This window comes from Lagopus muta, chromosome 2 (genome assembly GCF_023343835.1).
Source record: "Lagopus muta isolate bLagMut1 chromosome 2, bLagMut1 primary, whole genome shotgun sequence".
NCBI lineage: Eukaryota > Metazoa > Chordata > Aves > Galliformes > Phasianidae > Lagopus > Lagopus muta.
In genome coordinates, this window is record NC_064434.1 from 41,894,786 (window position 1) to 41,906,813 (window position 12,028).

Here is a 12,028-nt window from a genome sequence, read left to right on the forward strand (position 1 = left end):
TTTGTATCCAGCTTTAGATGCTTACAACTTCTTTGCTTTTTTCCTCTCCTCCTCTCAAGTCCTTCAACTTTGATGCTCTGTCCGACTCTGGCTTTAAGTACAGTCTCCTTCCTTTAGCCACAGTATGGCTCAAAGGCTTTCCTTTTCTGCATACATGCATGCTGTCCAACCATTTCCTATTCACATCACACCTTCCTTGGAGCACACCCTGCAGCTGCTCCCAGGAACATTTCACATGGCCAGTTTTTCCTTTGCACCTTTGGTGTATGTGTTGGTTCCATGCCACGAGTACACACACTGCCTCAGTGAAGGGCACGTGTCTCCTCTGTGCTGTATTTGCACACCATTACCTAGAGGAGCTCCCAGCCCTGGGACCACCATAGCTCAGGCTTCCTCTTGCAGAGCTGTGCATTTACTGCCTACAAGGACATGAGAGGCCCTGTAGCTGAGCTCAGTCCAGACTAACCAACACTGGCACAAAGGACAGACCCCATTATCTCCTGCAGGAAGCTCTGCTGTAGTCACAAGAGCATTTGCACCCATAAGAGCCTCCCTCACCTTCGAGTGTAGCCAACCAGCATCTCCTCCTGACTTCTCTTAGACAGTTTTATCCACAAGCCCCCAAAAATTTCTCAAATCAGAGCTCGCAGTGGTGCTTTCCAAGGATTAGGACTGATTACCAGCTGTCCCTACAACTGGAATAAGCTGTGCTTCCTCTTGTTGCTAGCAGCTCACTAATAGCAGCCTACCCATCTCCTTCATCCCTCTTAGCTGTGCTCAGGACACCTCTGAAAACAAAATGGTCTGGTTTGTATTCTGTGAGCCTTACAGCCAGTCAGCATAGACTTGTTTAAAGAGAGCTGCCCATCGTCATCTCTGGTACTTCATTCAGCTCCTAAGTCTAACTCACAGAACAAAGCCTGCCCGCCTCTTTTTACATTGATAACAGCTAGGCAGGAGGACACAGTGGGCACAGGGGACAGAGTGGAAGAAAACACCGATCAACACAGATGCTGAGCAACACAAAGTGCGGTTGCCAGAAAATCCTGTCAGTCCAGTGAGACACGTGAGAACATGCCATGCTCACCCAGAGGAAAACCAAAACCCCCCTTTTCCTGGGAGGCCACTGCCACAGAGCACAGGCTAGAAAGAACTGGGGCAGAGTAGAACAGGAAGGGCTGAGAAGGAGGAGGGCAGGAGCCTCTGTCAGCTGGCTTCACATGGCTGAAGAAGTGTGGGCAGCTCATGGGGGCTGTGGGACTCCCACTGCCTGTACTCTGCCTCATCCAGCACCTCCAGGCCTATCCAGATGGGTCCAGCTCTCTGGTCTGAGCCTGGTTTAGCCCCCCATCAAGTCAATACAGAAAGGATTTGGGTCACTATAAGCTTTTGTCAGAAGGGTTGCCTGAATTAGTTCTTCTGTTTGAGATGAAAGGACGAAAGAGGTTCATCTTTGTTCTCCTGCTGTCATGACCCCATCCCATCCCTGTCGCTATTCTCTGGTTCTCAGCAAGGCCCCAGCACCAGGTCATAGGTCAGAGAGATCTGCGAACTGCTTCCCTAGGGAAACCTGAACCGGCTCCAGCACTTCCAGAAAGGAATGGAGTCAGTTGGTGTCACTGAAGTTAACTTGCAGCAGCTGTCAGAAAAAATGCATCCTATATACACAAATAGACACCGACTAACCAAAAGAGAATGGCATCTGTGAATCTGGGGGCATGTAGGGTTATACGTTGTCCTCCAGTTCTAAGACTTGTGCCCGAGTTCACTGATGAGCATTCTGCTCCTGGAGATGTTACCATACAGCACAGATGAGCCCACAGACAAAAGCATGATTTTGAACAGAACCGAAGCACTCAGACTGGGTGATAATATATCATACATAGTCATATATTATACAGGAGTTTACACAGGTCTTCCTTTTCTTTCCTTCATAAAAACAGGTTAAATAGGAAAAAACACTGATACAATTGTTGCTCACATGGAGCAGGATACAGACCTAACATGAGCCATCTGCCAGAAAGAGATTTTCTTGACTCACAGTTTAAGATCTAAGCAAGGAGAAAATGTCAAACCATCAGCCCCGGCACACACTTATCTCAGTCAGCATTCTGTGAATCTGTGGTTGATGTATTCTACATAAATCTGCTTCCCATCCAGAGCACAAGCGCCTGTTTCAGAGGTGAGCTTCCCCACAGCTGCCAGGAGGATCCGCTGAGCAAGGGATGCCCACATGCACCGTGCAGCCCATCCAACAGCAATCTAACTGCAGGGTTGCTGCTACATATATAGCATCACATAACACAGGTCAGCAGCCCACATGAGCACATGCTGCTTACACAGGAAATTCACCCTAGGAATTAGGAGCTGGCACTGCACATGGTGACATCTCAGCTGCTATTCTTGTTGCTGTCCAAAACAAGCCCAGATGCCCATGGCACAGACCTATGCCAAGAAGAGGATGTAGCAACTCTCCCAGCTATCTGGATGGCACTGCATATCTCTGTTCCAAAGCACAGACAAGCCACTGCTCTGAGCTGCATTCCCACAGCTTGTGATATGCACAGCCTCCATCCACACAGAGTAATCTCTTGGTGGTCACTCCCACAGCACCAATACCTACACACCATACATCACTGTACTACCTTTTTCCTCTTTCCCACCATGCTTTCAAGCCATGCTTCTGATGGAAACCAGCAACAGATAAAAGAGGGGGGAAAAATAGCATTCTTTCCCTCACATTTTCATAATAAAAGTCCATATATGTTTACACTGCTCTTCCAGATACCTTCTCTCTTGAAACAAATAACAGAGAGGTCTTCTGTATCTCTGCAGAAGCTCACAGGACAGGGCTCACATCCAGCGGCAGAGACTCCTTGAAGAGGTGAACCTCGTGCAGCCATTGCACTGGTGGTTCTTCCTCCAAGAGGGCACCCACAGCATCTGCTCTGCTCCAGTGGAGAACAGGTGCCCTCAGGAAACACAGGTGATGTGAAGATAAAGGAGTGGCAGCACCCTGCATGTCCCATCCACCTGTCCCCGAGGACAGGGCTCATCTGCTGCCGATGCCTACGGTCCTCTAGTAACAGCCTGGGAGATGCTTTTTTTTTTCCCCAAGACATTCCAAGATGTCTTTTTCTTTCCATAGCACAAGCCACAGCTGGGCTTGAATGTCAGTGTTAAGTCAACAGAGCTGGTGAGGAAAACAGGAGTAGTGTAATGGAGTAATTAAAGGGGGATGGCTTTCAAAACTGATGTTTAGTTTAGAGCTGGAGACTGCCAGATGACAGCGGAAATTCTCCAGCAGCATTTCCCTCTTTGGAAAAGAGAAATTGTTTTCCCCCTCACTTCAAAAGCCCCTCATAGATTTCCTGTACTGTTTACGTCACCATCTTTATCAGCTCAGCTCTGTTGGGGATTTCCATTACTTTCTCAGTCAGCACTTTTCAGCACTTCTAATGCACTGAGCACCATGATGAATGCGATGCAGGAGCAGAGCGGTGCTCAGACCTCCTGCTCTGAGACTCGCAGAGTGCAGCCATCATTCCTGCCAGGATGTGATGCAGCTGCAGACTGCAGCACTGATTTTCCTGCATCTTTCTTCAGTGGAGAGTGGGGAATACGAGGAGAGATAACACATGTAAGCGGTGTTGTACCTGTGGTACACCAATAGCCACGTGCATCTTTAATGGGAGCAGCCATACAGGGAAGGTATTGCAGGGATAAGCACAGATCTACCCATTATTGATGTGATTCTGTTTTTGCAGTTCCCCCCTTTCCCAACAAGGTTTACAGTCATAGTTACGTCCCAGTTCCTCACCCCAGCTCAGAGAACCATTCCTCCAGCCCTGCCCCAGGAACCTGCAGGACTGTGCTGGATTTTTTTTTTATTTCTATTTTTTTGGCTTCCTCCATAACACTGACAGCACCTGCAAAAATCGGGCAGCTTTTATCCTCAGCAGAGACTGCTGTTCATCTGCATTCCTTCCTTCTAACATGAAAGTAAACCAATTTGAGATTAAAACAATGTAAGGAAATGTACAGACAAACTGTAATTAGCACCTGTTGAACAATTTAGGAGAATAACATAAGAAAATACAACCAAAAAAAGACAACCACATATCCACGAGTCCTCTAGGACATGACCCAAGTATGCCCATCAAGGAAAAAGGAAAAAAAGAAATCCAACCATGCCAAAACAGCAGGGCTCTTGGTCTGCTGCAGGCAAAGGTTGATTGCAATTAAAGGACATCAGAGGCAAACAACTGCATCGTTGCAGGGAAGAAATTCTTAGCAAACAGGAGTTTGAGTAACGTGATTTTTGCCTTTGACATTCAGGTAAAGATATGTGGTATTTCTCCCACGTTCTGTAGGGTGCTGTACAACATATTATGTGCTTGGAAAATAAAAGAGAGAGAAAAGAAAAAAAGAAGTTTAATGTTCAACGCGTTCTAAAAGGAGCAGTAACACATTATAAAAGTTATTTGTCCAACATAACAGTAGCTGATGTCAGCCTGAGTTTTTCAGGGACTCTGATTAGAGCTGCTGTTGCTAAGTATGCAGGATGGACATATCAAAACCATATCAGATGAGCGTGATACAGTTTCTTTTGCTAACTGTCCCTACTGCCAGATTTGTTTTAAAGAAGGAAAGAGGGAAGGGAGCAGGACAGAGACAGCCCACCCGACACCTCATCTGTTTGCATATGAACTTCAGTTCTTCGTAGGGCTCCCAGAAGAGCAACTCAATCTTCCAGTCCTCACAACCAAGTTTTTAATTTTTGACATAATTTTTTCATTGCAATTCCTCCTTCTGACACTTGCAAAAGTGAAACATTCATCTAAGAAGGACAGGATTACACAGCTACATAAGCTACGCACCTTGCACTCAGGCACGCTTACCTCCCACAGTCAAGTCCACCATTGGCACACTGCACACAAACACAACTCCAGAAGATTCCCCAAGTGCAGAGGGAGCCCACAGAAGATGACTCTAAGGCAGCACATCCACACACTGACTTGCCCTTACAGGCTCTGTTCACCCCTCTCTCCTCACACTCAATCAAACGAGTGAACTATCTCCACCTGAGCTTCCTCCTGCTGCTGGCTTAATGTTGAGGAAGAAAACCTGCTCTCCCAGCCCAGCTCTCATCTTGCTCCCAGCTGTGCTTTCTCCTTAGGATCGTTCTCCTCACCATTAGAATCAAGGAGGAAACCTTCTGGGCCCTCCATGCTGTTGGCACTTGCCTCCAGAGCCATGAAGGTACATTTCATACACACCAGGTCCTCCATGGTGCCAGAAAAGCACCAGAATGTAATAATAGTTCAAGGGCTGGAAAGGCTCTGGTGGGTCTCTCCACAATGTGGTGGATCTGAGCTGCAGTATGCAGGACAGGTTGGCAACCAGCAGCCTACAGCCTACTAGGAAGAGCTGTCTATGCTCTTAAACTACACCAACTTGCATGTGGAGCAACAAGTTAATAATGCGGGAGGAGGGGGAAGGAAGAGAATAGCTTTGTGTTTAGAGACACATATATCTGATTCTCACTCCTTTTCCCTTTACACAAGCTTTTGCAGTATAAGAACCTTCCCAGTCTGGGCAAATATGACCAGTCTAGGTTTTATTTCTATCAAGATACATCTGTCATCATTGGTCACCCCCACATGAATGGAATAAGAACAGAAAAGTGTTTTCATTCAGTCAGAGCACTTGTATACTATCAGTTTTGCTTCTTCCTTTCATCGCTGTCATTTTGCCTGCTGCCTGTCTGTTGCACATCATATGGAGGGAAGCCCACGTACACGGAACAATGAGAAGACACAAAATGCGGCAGATGCTGTGATCTAGGAAATAATTTTATTAAAAAACGAAGGGCAGCATGCTTTCTTCAGCATTTAAGAGCAGAAAAGATTCATAAAACTTCTCACTACTTTTGCCATGCAGTGTCTGCACTATTACTAAATTTCACCACTTTCTGGAACAAAGCAGAGCACCGAGGACCAGCGAACAAAACAGTATCGATGCAATAGCACACACATGGACGTATTTCGAGAGGTATTGCTTTTGATCTGTTCTTTGCTACAAAGGATGATGGGGAATTGCTGTCCCAAAAGCACTTTGCAGAGGAAACCAGGATGTTGCCATAACGGATATTAATCCCCAAGGAGAAAGCAAAGGAAGAACACAAGCACAGCAAATTGCAGTGGCCAGGCAGCGTTCATCAGAGGCACCCGATTGCTGAAGGAGGCACCGGAGATCGTAACCCAACTTACATTCATCCTTGTGCAAAGCTGTAATTTCTGCTCAAGTTACAGCTTATGAGTCTTAAAGAGCTTCCTGAAAAACAAAACAGGTGTTCTCAGCAGACACAGTCATGGCGTGGCTGTAACTTGGATTTGCAACGTACACATTTTATGTTCATTATGTGCTAAGGAAAAGTTCTCGTGCACCTCAAACTCACCTGATCTTTAAGCTTGCTGAAAATGCCTTATCCTCCCCATAGCCATAATGACTGTCAACTGAAAAGCATTTTGCTCCATTAAACAGCCCAACACAAGCCCATCTGCTTCTGCTGCTTTGTGAAGGGTCTGCAGGGCTCTCCTTCTGAAAAGAAGTGTGCAGACAGTTTGCCAATCAATACCCAACAATTCTGCAACTTTTGCTATAATATCTCCTCTCGGTACTCTCTAATGACTCTCTTATCATCCTGCTCTCAGGAAGCTTAAATGTCAGGACTTATTAATTAAGATGGTTTGTCTTCTCTTATTAATCCCTTAAGTACTGAGAACCCATTCCCCTTTAATCAAGAGCAGCTGGGACCAACGCTGCACAAGAGACGGGAGAGCATTTTACTCGGGCGTACTTCCCGTGACTGCATTTCTGAAACAATCACTAAAGTAATGGTCGCTGTTTCTCCAGGAACACTAAAATGTGTCACTGTGATTTCACTTCCCAAAACTCCATCAAAACGATCCCTCAGCCCACATCAAGCTCAAGGTGAACTGTACTGAGCCCAGTGCTGCTCGCGAAATTGCCGCCTTCCGCACCTGCAGGTGCTGAGCCTTCACTTTTGCACTAGGGTCTAAGAGGGTGCCAGAATTTACTGAAGGACAGAGCCCTGCCAAAGCCTCATGCGTTTACCCAAGTGTCTGTTATCTCATGGTTTTGCTTTCCAGTGCATCTATCAAACAATGATAAGGACATTATGATTCAGCTGTGCTTGTTTCTTAAATGGAAATAGCACAGGATAAAAAACAAGGTTTTTGCTATTTGCATTCCACTTCATTGCACTGCGGTTTTTAATTCAAACACATAAGCTACTAAAAAAGAATCAATGGCAGAAGTTCTATGAACCACACAGGCCATACTTAAATATTAAATATTTTGGATCATTGATCCCTCAGTTCTCAGAGCGCTTCTCACCGCAAACACCCATTGGGGGCTGGAGCTGGGACCTGCAGAACTGCAATCTTTCTTGTAGTGAGGGGCTGGATCATGGAGCCCAACCCCTCTGCCAAATCAGGCACCCTACCACAGGTGGCACAGGTAGGCTTCCTGTTGTGTCTTGAATATCTCCGTAGAAGGAGACACCACAGCCTCTCCAGTCTGGCATCCTGCTCCAGTGCTCCATCACTCTTAGTCTAAAGGAGTTTTCTTCCCCCCAAGGCATCCTGGCTAACAAAACAAAATATCTGCTCCTATAATTCACAACTGCTGCATAGTAAAAGCTATGACCAACATAATATGATTTAACAATTTAGAAGCATGCACTGTTTTATGCTTGATTTCCCAGACACACCTTGGAAGGAGCCAGCAATGGGTTTGCAGCCTGTTCTCCTCCACCTGTGCACACCAATGCTCCTTTAAATCTGAATTATTACAGGATGCTTCTACCTACCTTCTGCAGCAGTGATGGAGAGTGCCTCATTAAGTACAGAAAAGCAGGCTGCAGCCTGTTTTAACCTCTGTTGTCTCGGAAACAGCCCTATTTGAAACAACAGGTAAATAGACTTTGCACATTGTGTACAGCAAGTAAACATTTGCTATTCATTTTACCCATTCACCCACAGTGTTTAAATTTCCAGCCACATATTTTCATGCAGTAAAACGCATTGCTTCCTGTAGTATAACACAGTTCTTTCTCATCATTTGCAGTGCAATGCTCTGTTGGCACAGCACAAGGCTGGGCTCTCACTGCTGGCAGCTCACGGGGCTGAGGTGGGAGGCACAACCTGCACAGCTCTCCTCAAGTCCTGCTCAGGAGCTGCATTTTCTCCTGGCACTGAATAATGTATAGCAAGACAAAAGAAACAAGTGTGGCATAGAGGGAAGAAGAGGAAGGAAAACCATTATTTGTACATCGGGCACTCCAGGCTTCCCGATTATTTCTTTGCTAATCTATGAGGTCTATTCCAGTAGTGAAATTCCTCTTCAAAGCATGAAAGCGGGCAGAATTTGGATAAAATTACATCAGGACGAGGACATGGCTGCCTGTGTCTCCCTGCTGAATAAAATGATTCCCAATTTCTTTCCTGCCCTCCCAGCAGCCAGGAGGCACACCCAGAGATGCAGGCACCCTTCCTGGCATTCAGCGCAAAAGCATTTGTTCCCTGCCTGTGACAGGTCCTCAGGTTTCAATCCAGGAAGGGGCAGGACTTCGTGTTATTTTCACCAGGGTCATTTATGTGATCTTTTTTTTGCTCTGCCACTAAAAATCACCGCAGCATCCTTCTTCCAGCTGGTGTGTTTTATCCTCTGGAATGGGATATTCATCTGGAATGGGAACATCCCTCCTAACGCTGAGCTCAGAACTGTTCCCTGGAGCAAAGCACATCGCTACCAACCCATGCATCTCTCACCATTTTGTAACCGACTCAGCTTTTCGATCAACTTTGTGAAACAGCTTTTGCAAAACCTGCAAGTATGTACAGAATTGTTTTATTTATTAAGCCTGGTTGTGCTGTAATCTAAAAGGAATGTGTTTTAGATGTATTATCCAGGTTCCTGTAACAGCACTTGTTGTGCTTTAGTCCCCATCATTCACAGCACTCCCTCTCATCTGGAAGCTGAGCATGCTTTGGGCAGCATGGACCATCCAGGATGCTGGATCAGAGGACCTGCAGCCTGATTACCATCATGGAATTGTTAAGGTTGGAAAAGACCTCTAAGATCACCTTGTCCAACCATCAGGCCACCCCTACCATGCCCACTAATCACATCCCTCAGTGCCACATCTACCTGACTCCTGAACACCTCCAAGGACAGTGACTCCACCACCTCCCTGGGCAGCCAGCACGAGCATACATATTTCTCCCTTAGCATGAATTTTATTGCACTGAGAATATTTGATGTTCCTTTCTACTATATTCAGTTGTCTACAGCATCATAGTCATAGTATTTGAGTCAAGCACTAAGACGTGACATACTTTCACACACACAGTTGTGTTCTACTCACCGACCTTATTTTACCCCAGCAAGCTCCCTGCTGATTCCATCTATCGCCCTGGTTTTTCAGGGCAGTGGCTTTAGAAGCTGTTTCAGCTCTTACTTACTTACAAATAACGTGTAATGGCTGCAAGAGACTCTGTGCTTCCTACACAGGGACTTCCATAGCATAGGTTTCGATGACAAGCAACAACTTCCAGCTGAAGCCAAGGTGCTCTCTTTCACACAGAATATGTGGCGTAAAGACATCCCACACCTATTAACACAAAGTTGTAAGCATGCCTCTCCTCAGTGAGACATTTTTAATCAATCAAAACTGAGCAAGCCAAAGATACACCGGTGTGTTATTAAACCCACAGGATTTAAATTCACAGAGACAGGAACACTACCAATGCAGGTCACACTTCTGATCATTTAGGTGCACATTTTGATATGAGTTTTTGGATAGGGAACAAATGGTTCACATACCTCAGGTGCAGGGTGGTTCAGGGCTTTGCCAGGACACAACACTAAAATGAATGACAGAGCAGAAACAGCCTCTAACACCTCAGACTGCTAAAGAGCTCATGCCGAGTTTCTGACTGTACCTAGCACAGTTTTGTGCAATACAATAAATGGAATCCTATCTACCTTCTGTTTAGTTAAAATACAGTTTGTTTCATGACAAATTTCAGGAATTGGCAAAGCACAGACTGATAGCTACTATCTATGCATCTCCATAACCCAGACAGAGCTGCTACAGGTGCCCAAAAAGTTCCCAATGCCTCCCATTATAGGACTCGTTTTAACAGTTTGACCTGAATTTCCTGAATCAGCTCTACGTCACATATTGCTGTGTGCAAAGATTAAGCCAGAACAAATCAATCATCCCATGGACAAGCCTAAGTAAAAGTGCACTGTTTTGCTCATCTTAAGAAAGTAAATCCAGAGACCATAGTGGGCATCCTTCCCTTAAGAGGCACTGGAAACATCACAGCCTTGTAAAGAGATGTATATTTGGTACCAATGGGTTGCACACCTTGGATGCAATTTCATTAGACTTTGACCTTCTCTCGTGGAAAAAAAAAAACAAACAAAAAAACCCAAACCAAACCACCAGCAACAAAAACAACCACCAAGGCTTCAGTATTAACATACTTACCTACAGAAGTAGTTAAGGTTTGAGGCGACATTACATTTTCAGGAAACACATTGATGATTTAGTGAGCACTGTGGTGATGGGTTGATGGTTGGACCAGATGATCTTAGTGGTCTTTTCCAACCTTAATGACTCTACACATTTAAATATTTTGACAAAATAATTAATAAGTCATTATTACAACCGTGGAGTCAAGCTGTCAGGTTAGGAAGTGTCAGAACTGAAAGCAAATACCTACCAATGTACACAAAATAGTAGGTACTGTGTCACAGGAGACTTACAACAATGACAGCACCTAAAAGAAACCACAACACCATAACTTTGGAAACACAGTTTAAAAATCTCCCACTGAAAAGCACTAAGGTGCTAAAAACTTCGGGAAATGAAACTTGAGATACTCCATCTCTACACTCATCAGACCACTGAGCCACTGGACTCTAAATGTATGACATCAAGAGCTGGAATAAAAACAAAACAAATATCTGCATCCAGAGAACAGAAACAAACCCACACAGGTGTATTTATTTCTTTATTTAGAAGTAAAAGCGTGACATTTCTGTCTACGAGCCACTGACATATGGCGTGGTAAATTCAAAGACAGAAAGATGTTCTTAGCTTCCAGATTCCTTCCTCTCGCCCTGGAGCTTTGTCCAAGCTCTTACACATCAGATGACAGACTCATTCAAGGCAGCCGCTGCAGCTCCAGCTTTTCAGCTGACGATGCTTCAAAGACATCATCTTCAACACTTTCTTCTATTGGCTTCATCTTTGCTGAAGTTCTCAGGTAGGGTGATGTCCGGCCTGGGCCTGCCACAGTGCCAAAGAAATTAGCAATTAATTTAACAATACATACTTGCTATTCATATCGATCTGTAACACAGAGTGCAGATTCTGATGATCCTTGTCTAGTTCTCTCATAAGAGGATTTTATGACTGAAGGTTTCTTTTTTTTATTTGGCCACAGGCATGAAGAAATCCTAGGTGCAGGACAGCCAAGCTGACATGCACCAAGAACACCTTCAGGCTTCAGTGCAAATCCTGACTGCGTGAGATGCACACCTTGGTGTTCTTGAGAACCATTTTCTTATTGTTAGACTTGATACAGGCTAGTTTGTTCAGCAATGGGGATCAGTATATCAGTTTAAAAACCAATATAATTGTTTAGCAAAAGGAATTAATGAGTGCTAGTTCTAAATCTTTCCATTTCAACTTTGCTTGGCGTGTAAATAGCCTTGTTTATCTCATCTTGCAGGAATAGCCTTGTTTCTCTCAATGATTCTGCTTCACAAGAAGCATTGGAGCCATAATAGACTACTTCTATCTTTGCATCTACCAGGTGCAAGGTCCTCTTCCTCAGATTTCTCATATATTGGATTAGAGTGCACTAAGATACAAGTTGCTCATTATGGCTTAGCAAGCAAAACAAGTTTGTCAAATTGGGGAGAA